Genomic DNA, 9,365 nt, shown 5'->3' with positions numbered 1-9,365 from the left:
GTTAAGGTACAGCCCAGGGGAATGGGCTAAACCAAATAGAATCATAGAATGGTTAACCTACAAACTTTTGTAAATCATTGCCTTCTTTGTAAACTCTTTACTCCTACTTAACAAAGGCTCCAGGCCATAGTATTAGCAAACAGTAACAATCCAGATCCAGGTTTTCCCATTTACACAATATTGCACAATTCCCAAGTCCGTTCCTATTTGCTTGGTTTACTTCCCTTATTGCAGCGATCCCGTCCGTGTTTTCCACTGTCCCGTTGTCAGCAGCCTTTTCCACCAATTCTCGGTGGTTCAGCCACAGGTCAGTTCACTTGTTTTGGAACAATGGATCCACAAAGACCTGAAGGTAGAGGAAGAGGACACAGGAGAGGAGGTGGAAGAGGAAGGGCAAGGGCAAGGAGACAAATAGTTTCTGATGAGATTCTCAAATTGGGATGCTGAGGCAGAATAAATGTGATTTCTTTCTTTATCTACAAACTGTTTTTTTTTTTTTTACAGTAATTGGTTTATATTGGTAAATACATGGAAATTATTTTACTGTATTCTACGTTCTTTATCAGCTGCATATTTTTACAGTACATTTACTTTTTCACTCAATTTCAGTTTATTTTACTACAGTACATTGAGGAATTAAACATTTTGAAAATGTATACATGTGTTGTGTGTTTATATTGTGTTCATCATGTAAAGAGGTTGTTCTGGGGGAAAACCAGAAGCGCCATTATTCATTGCAGTAACAGGTTTTTACGGTAGTGTTTTGAATTGATCTCACAAGTGTGTAATGGCTGTTTTGTAGTGTGTGTGTATTTGATGGCTTTTGTGTGATGTCTGAAGGCAAAGTTTGGTTTAGATGTAAGATTACATGGTTTTGAGTGGAGAGTTTGGTTTTGACATGGAAGTTTGAAGTTTGTGAAGATGAGTGTGCAGTTATACATTTGTGTTTAGAGTTTTGGGAAATGGAGCATAATTTCAAGAAATGTGTCTTAGCAATCAAGAAAAACTGTAACATATTTATTAACCATATTTTCAAAATTACAAAAAATTATCGACAGGTTACCAAGCAGGGGAAGAGGTTTAGGTCCTGGAGGCTCCTTCCCCTTTTCCTGGGAGCTGAAGCTAGAGGAGAAGAGGTAGAGGACCCACAGGAACCCAGCAGCCCCCAACAGGGAGACTGAACTGGAGGACTGGAGAAGAAGATCCAATATGCCCATGACTTTGACAAACTGTATACTTATGTTACCAGTGTGCTGACAAAATAAGAAACCTGCTTGTTCACTTTAGCTGTGTGTAGGCTATGTTTTTGGTAAAGACACACAACTTTTGTAGGAATCTGCAAATGTGTATTCAGAATCTGTCTGTGCATAATAATAAAAAAATCTCCAAATCTGTATTTTGCAAGTGTATTGAGATTTGTAAATGGGTAGACAAATCTGTAAATGCGTACATAGATCTGTGAATGCATAGATAAATCTGTAAATGCGTACATAAATCTGTAAATGTGTAAACAAATCTGTAAATGCGTACATAGATATTAATGGCTGAAAAGTCTAAGTATTTTGCTCCAAGAGCTGGAAATACATCCATGGTTGTGGATGGAGCCAGGCATGGAGGTTTCGGACTATTGGGGTTTCGGAATAATCGGCCGTTGGAACAATGGCATGGCACCCCATAAACTACCCAGCCCAGCAATGTCACGCTTAAAATCACTGGGTGCTACCGCCGACAGGTGGTATGTAGGCTGTATAGCTACTGAGGCACAGTGCGGGCATAGCGGTACAGACAAATCGTTAGTTATGTTACCATAACTCCAGATTCTATGAGTATAGGCTTCGCCCTCTAAGAGCTGTCGCTACTGGGTTAAGGGCGAAGCTGATGTAGTCAATGCCCACTGAGACACTAAGGACTTCAAGCAGATAACATACACCAGTTCACAACCCTATAATACAAAGCGTAATAAGGCAGGAAAACACCGGCTGTGCCATGGTTGTCCTGATGTCAACCTTGCGTGGAAAAAAGGCGAGTGATAGAACACTCGTTCCACGCAACGCTGCCGTTACAGAATGTGAGACGATTACGTATCGTAATGATCCCTCATGCAGCCCACTAATCCGTGATGATTGGATTGGGGGCGCACCATTTGGCATGTGTGTAAAAACACCAGATCTGACAATGCATCATCTGTGGTCTAGCACGTTTAAGACTGAATGAGTCAGGGAGGACTCAGAAACATTGCGTCAAAAACAGCATCTGAAGGTAGGTTAACACGAGAGGCAGAGGACACGACGTGGGATCTGAGCCTCTCTCTACACACCAGCACTGAAAAGCAGACCATCTACCCACGTAACACGCTGTAGTAGAAGGGGCTCTCGCACCTTGGATAGTGCGCACCACCGCAGGGGGCAGACCTAACCTTTCCAAGCGCTCCCGTTCAGCGGCCAGGCCTACAGTTGTTGGCCTATTACCGGGAGGTGGAGGATGCGCCATGGGAGCTGCCACGGTTTCCCTGCCAGCAGCTGCACCATGATTGGGAACCAAGACACGCTCGTGCGTTCTGGTGCCACCAGAATAACCGCTAGGTTCTCCTCCTGAATGCGCGCTAAAAGGCGAGAAATCAGGGGAACTCTGGGAAACGCATAAAGGAGAGTCCTGGGCCACGGCCAGTGAGAGAAGGCATCCACTCCCAGTGGAGGATTGTCTCGTGCGTTCATGGAGAACCACAGTGTGCATTGCGCATTCTCTCGTGAGGCGAACAGATCCACCTTCGCCTTCCCAACCTGTCCCACAACATCTGAACTAGTGTGGGACTCAGTTCCCACTCATTGTGCGAGGGGCCGCCTCGAGATATCAAGTCCGCAGCGCAGTTCTGTACCCCCAGGATGTACACCGCTCTGATGGAGAGCAGGTGTCTGTGAGACCACAGCAAGAGGCTCCTGGCTATCTCCAGCAGTCGGGCAAAGCGTGCACCGCCCTGACGGTTGATGTATGCTGCCGCTGTCGTGTTGTCTGTCCTCACTATGACATGCCTGTTCGTCAGCATCAGAACAAAGTGCTTTAGCACAGTTCCAGACAGTTTATGTGGAGGGAAGGAGGATTCTCCCATCATCCCTCCCCAGCCGGAAAGAGACGGGTCTGTGTACACCGATGTGTGTGACGTCGCTCTCCCGAGGGGAACCCCTGTCGACAGGACACGAGGGGTTTTCCAGTATGCCAGGTCTGACTGCAGTGAGGGAGGAATGGACAGCATGCATCTTCTGTGCCGTATTGGGTCGAGACGCAGGCGGCTGAACCATCTCTGAATTTTCCTCATGTGGAGGAGTCCCCAAGGGACCACCACATGACTTGCAGACATCATGCCTAGCAGACGCATCACAGACAGCGCCGTCACCACTCTGTGAGGTGCGATGTGAGACAGCAGAGAGCTTAGCGCATCCAACTTGGCTGGGGACAGCTTTGCTCTCATGGTGGCGAGTTCAAGTCCACACCCAGGTAAATTAACGACGAATTAATGGGTGGGGAGCGGAGAGCTCTTTTGCCAGTTCATGGCGAAACTCAGTGTTTGCAGATGCTGTACAACTTCCACTGTGTGGAGTGCAGCTTTCTCCTGGGAGTGAGCCATAAGGATTAGGTTGTGTAGGTAGAACAAAGCCCTGATCCCTTTTCTGCGTAATGGCTCCAGCGCCGTTTCCATACACTTGGAGAAGGTGCGCGGAGCCAGAGAGTAACCGAATGGTAACCGGTTGGATTCCTGGAAGGAGAAGCGCAGAAACTTCCTGTGCTTGGGAATGACAGGGATGTGGAAATATGCATCTCTCAGGTCGATGGATGTGAACCAATCGCTGACACATGTCTGATTGTCAACATGTGAAAAGACCGCTTCATAATGTATTTGTTGAACAGGGACAGGTCCAAAATCGGCCTCATACCGCCTGTTTTCTTTGATGTGAGAAAATAGCGAGAATAAAACCCCTCCTTCTCCTCTCCTGGAGGGACGGGAAAGATAGCCTCCTTCCCCAGAAGCTCTGCTAGTTCTGCCTTCAGGGCTGTTATCTCTGATTGAGATGACATGGTCGTTTCCACCACACTGAGAAATGGGGGGTGGACTGGCGAACTGGAGCGTGTAGCCCTTTGAAATCAACCTTGACATCCATGTATTCATGGGTAACAGGATTTGCCACGCTGAGCAGTGCTCTGTAAGCGGGCGCGCGCATGTCTGTGGAGCATCCGATGCCATGGTATACAGCCAGCTTGTCGCCCTCTCCGCCGCTGTGAACATCACAGCCCATGGGAGGGCGGAATGAAAAGGGCTGGTGTTGGCTGCAGAGCTGGGAACGTATAACAGCGTCAGCATTCCTCTCCATGTGCTCGAAGACTGAGTCTGAAAAAGGCCGTGCTGAGATACCACCACTAACTCGCCCCAATGGGAGGGAGGTGGTTGGAAACGCTTTACGGTCAGCGAAGCACATTTTAGTGGAGGATATATTACTCATTAAAATGTGAGGAAGTGACCGGCAGCATTGCTGCACTGTGTTGTGTGTGCGGCGGGGAGCCTCTTTGCATTGACCAATGAATGGCCCGCTGACATCTGAAGCCCCGTCCCCACACTCGCATAGCTGCCCGATGCTGCCGTGTGGGAAAACCTGTCCTCACAAACGTCCGCTTGTCCCTGAGGAGGGGCAACGATGACGTCAGTAGAACGGTCCAATGAGCGAGGGAGTGTTTTGAAAATCACCCGCTCTTGCTTGGGTTGAGCTGTTTTGCTCAACCCATTTTGTTTTGTGTGTGCCACGGCGAGCCTCTGTTTTGTGTGGGGAAAGCCGCAAAAAGCTCAGTGAGAGCATCGGCGAACTGCCTGAAAGGAAAAAGCTGTTTAGGGCCGTTGTGTTTCCTTGGTTCAGCTGCATCGAGCCACACAATCCCCACGCCCCGTGATTGCCACTGATGCTGTTGTTTGCAAGGAGGCTCGACGGCTGGGTTGGGCCAGGTACATGCTAGCCACCGGAACTTGCCCGGGCGGCGCGGAGCCTGCCGAGTCGGGGTTGCCGCTGGAGGATACCGCGATGGGGGAGGAAGTGGTGCCGCAGCGGGTGCCCGGGGGGGCCCAGCTGCAGCAGCGGGTGCAGGGCGGCGCCTTTTGGGGCGAGCATCCCTGTGCATCGGATGATGCAGGTGCAGCTCTGCCCCAAAAGGTGTGTTTCCTCACCCTCTCCGCTTCCTCGGCTGCTTCCTGTAGGTGGGCTGTGGCACTTTGGAGGAGTGATCCAACCAGCCCATCGGGGGCAATGGGACCATCCAGCAGCTCCCGTCGGATAAGAGGGGGAAGCTGAGACATGTGCAGCCAGATGTTCCGCTGCACCATAGTCTGCCACGCCATAATCCTGGATGACAGCACCGTTGTCGCCGTGGCAAGAGTCAGGACAGCCATCATCGCTTTGCCAATGTTCGTGGCCAACTCTTGGGAAAAAGCCCCAGACTTGGTGGCCATGGCGGAGACAGCTGAGGACAATAGGGCGATGTTGTTCTGCGCCGCTGTGATCTGCGCTGCACACTGGTGCGAGAAATCAGATAGGCAGGCGTAGACTTACCAACAAAGGTAGCCTTGGGGAGGAGGATCGACGCCAAGCTCTGTTCAGATCAGGCTCCAGGTCTCCCGACGGGGAGACGGCAGAATCGGGAGGAGAGCCCGAAATGGAGGGAGCCGAGCCGGCTGACTCGTGCCCGCCATCGAGGATTTCCTCCGGAATATTTGGGAAGTCGTTGCCGCAGAGGATCTTGTCCAGCTCGTTGTCCAGACACACGGCGCCGCGGTCAGCCCAGCTACCGTCACCGCTTCCCTCCACCTGGAGCGCCGTGAAGGCGTCCGCCCGCCCCTGCAAATCCTCCACAGGCAGTCGAGCACAGAATTGGCAGGAGGCCTGCGGAGTCAACGCTATGTGTGAATGGGATAACGTAATTCTGTCCCAGTTCTTTGCTTACAATTTCTGCTGGAGACCCTGGTTGGTAAACAAGAATTTGTTCTTTTCTGCGGGTCTTCAGAATATCTTTTGCTCTCTGTCTCTCTGCCTTTGGCAACTCCAACTTCAAATCCTGCTTTAATTTCGACTGTCCCTTTCCCATCTTGAATTTTACCGACACACCACTATTTTATCAATCCCAATGTTGTATCTTTTAGCGTGTATCTAACCCTTAGACTTTTCAGCCATTAATATCTATGTACGCATTTACGGATTTGTCTACACATTTACAGACTTATGTACGCATTTACAGATTTGTATTCACAGATCTATGTACGCATTTACAGATTTGCATTCACAGATCTATGTACGCATTTACAGATTTGTCTACACATTTACAGACTTATGTACGCATTTACAGATTTGCATTCACAGATCTATGTACGCATTTACAGATTTGTCTACACATTTACAGACTTATGTACGCATTTACAGATTTGCATTCACAGATCTATGTACGCATTTACAGATTTGTCTGCACATTTACTGACTTATGTACGCATTTACAGATTTGCATTCACAGATCTATGTACGCATTTATAGATTTGTCTACACATTTACAAATCTCAATACGCTTGCAAATCTGAATACAGATTTGGAGATTTTTTTTACACATTTACAAATCTGATTACGCACACACGGATTCTGAATACACATTTACAGATTCCTGCACACATTGACAAATCTCAGTACGCATTTAGAGATTCTTTTACACATTTACAAATCTGATTATGCACACATAGATTGAGATACAGTTACACAACTCTCCACACACATTTGCAAATAGTTTTGTTTAGGGCGATGTTGTTCTGCGCCGCTGTGATCTGCGCTGCACATTGGTGCGAGTAATCAGATAGGCAGGCGTAGACTTACCAACAAAGGTAGCCTTGGGGAGGAGGATCGACGCCAAGCTCTGTTCAGATCAGGCTCCAGGTCTCCCGACGGGGAGACGGCAGAATCGGGAGGAGAGCCCGAAATGGAGGGAGCCGAGCCGGCTGACTCGTGCCCGCCATCGAGGATTTCCTCCGGAATATTTGGGAAGTCGTTGCCGCAGAGGATCTTGTCCAGCTCGTTGTCCAGACACACGGCGCCGCGGTCAGCCCAGCTACCGTCACCGCTTCCCTCCACCTGGAGCGCCGTGAAGGCGTCCGCCCGCCCCTGCAAATCCTCCACAGGCAGTCGAGCACAGAATTGGCAGGAGGCCTGCGGAGTCAACGCTAACCCGCCGTGAACGGCGCCCAGGCAAGTCTTACAGCTGGGGTGGAGGTCTGACGGCAGTCAGACCTCCACCCCAGCTGTAAGACTGTAGCCGGTCCGGCAGGCGGTACACAAGCGGACAGCTCCTCCGGCGTGGTGAGACGACTTCTTTATCTTCTTGACTGCTTGATCGCTGAAGAAATTTTGGGAGCAGAGCTCAGGTCCCGACGCTGTATATTCTATAGTTGAGGACCTGAGTGTAGCCACTGTAGCGTAAGTGGCGGGAAAGAAAATCTTCAGACTGCGCATGCGCAAGAGGGATGAACCCAATAGCGGCAGCTCTTAGAGGGCGAAGCCTATATGAAATAGAACTCCACACACATTTGCAAATCGCCATACGCATTTGCAGATCTCTGCCATGGCAGAAGTGAGTAAGTCACGTGTAAAAAGACAGCCAATTGAGAGGCCTGCCTGAGTTGTAACTGATGACTTCTCTGTATTTCCAGCTCTTGAAGCAAAATACTTAGACTTTTCAGCCATTAATAACTATGTATGCATTTACAGATTTTTCTACACATTTACAGACTTATGTACGCATTTACAGATTTGTATTCACAGATCTATGTACGCATTTACAGATTTGCATTCACAGATCTATGTACGCATTTACAGATTTGTCTACACATTTACAGACTTATGTACGCATTTACAGATTTGCATTCACAGATCTATGTACGCATTTACAGATTTGTCTGCACATTTACTGACTTATGTACACATTTACAGATTTGCATTCACAGATCTATGTACGCATTTATAGATTTGTCTACACATTTACAAATCTCAATACGCTTGCAAATCTGAATACAGATTTGGAGATTTTTTTTACACATTTACAAATCTGATTACGCACACACGGATTCTGAATACACATTTACAGATTCCTGCACACATTGACAAATCTCAGTACGCATTTAGAGATTCTTTTACACATTTACAAATCTGATTATGCACACATAGATTGAGATACAGTTACACAACTCTCCACACACATTTGCAAATAGTTTTGTTTAGGGCGATGTTGTTCTGCGCCGCTGTGATCTGCGCTGCACATTGGTGCGAGTAATCAGATAGGCAGGCGTAGACTTACCAACAAAGGTAGCCTTGGGGAGGAGGATCGACGCCAAGCTCTGTTCAGATCAGGCTCCAGGTCTCCCGACGGGGAGACGGCAGAATCGGGAGGAGAGCCCGAAATGGAGGGAGCCGAGCCAGCTGACTCCGCCATCGAGGATTTCCTCCGGAATATTTGGGAAGTCGTTGCCGCAGAGGATCTTGTCCAGCTCGTTGTCCAGACACACGGCGCCGCGGTCAGCCCAGCTACCGTCACCGCTTCCCTCCACCTGGAGTGCCGTGAAGGTGTCCGCCCGCCCCTGCAAATCCTCCACAGGCAGTCGAGCACAGAATTGGCAGGAGGCCTGCGGAGTCAACGCTAACCCGCCGTGAACGGCGCCCAGGCAAGTCTTACAGCTGGGGTGGAGGTCTGACTGCCGTCAGACCTCCACCCCAGCTGTAAGACTGTAGCCGGTCCGGCAGGCGGTACACAAGCGGACAGCTCCTCCGGCGTGGTGAGACGACTTCTTTATCTTCTTGACTGCTTGATCGCTGAAGAAATTTTGGGAGCAGAGCTCAGGTCCCAACGCTGTATATTCTATAGTTGAGGACCTGAGTGTAGCCACTGTAGCGTAAGTGGCGGGAAAGAAAATCTTCAGACTGCGCATGCGCAAGAGGGATGAACCCAATAGCGGCAGCTCTTAGAGGGCGAAGCCTATATGAAATAGAACTCCACACACATTTGCAAATCGCCATACGCATTTGCAGATCTCTGCCATGGCAGAAGTGAGTAAGTCACGTGTAAAAAGACAGCCAATTGAGAGGCCTGCCTGAGTTGTAACTGATGACTTCTCTGTATTTCCAGCTCTTGGAGCAAAATACTTAGACTTTTCAGCCATTAATATCTATGTACGCATTTACGGATTTGTCTACACATTTACAGACTTATGTACGCATTTACAGATTTGTATTCACAGATCTATGTACGCATTTACAGATTTGCATTCACAGATCTATGTACGCATTTACAGATTTGTCTAC

Source organism: Centroberyx affinis, unplaced genomic scaffold (assembly GCF_046629955.1).
Source record: "Centroberyx affinis isolate AG114_WGS23_722 - 3 ecotype Tasmania unplaced genomic scaffold, CSIRO-AGI_Caff_v1 ptg000748l_1, whole genome shotgun sequence".
NCBI classification, from domain to species: Eukaryota; Metazoa; Chordata; class Actinopteri; order Beryciformes; family Berycidae; genus Centroberyx; species Centroberyx affinis.
Note: the sequence above shows the minus strand (reverse complement) of the source record.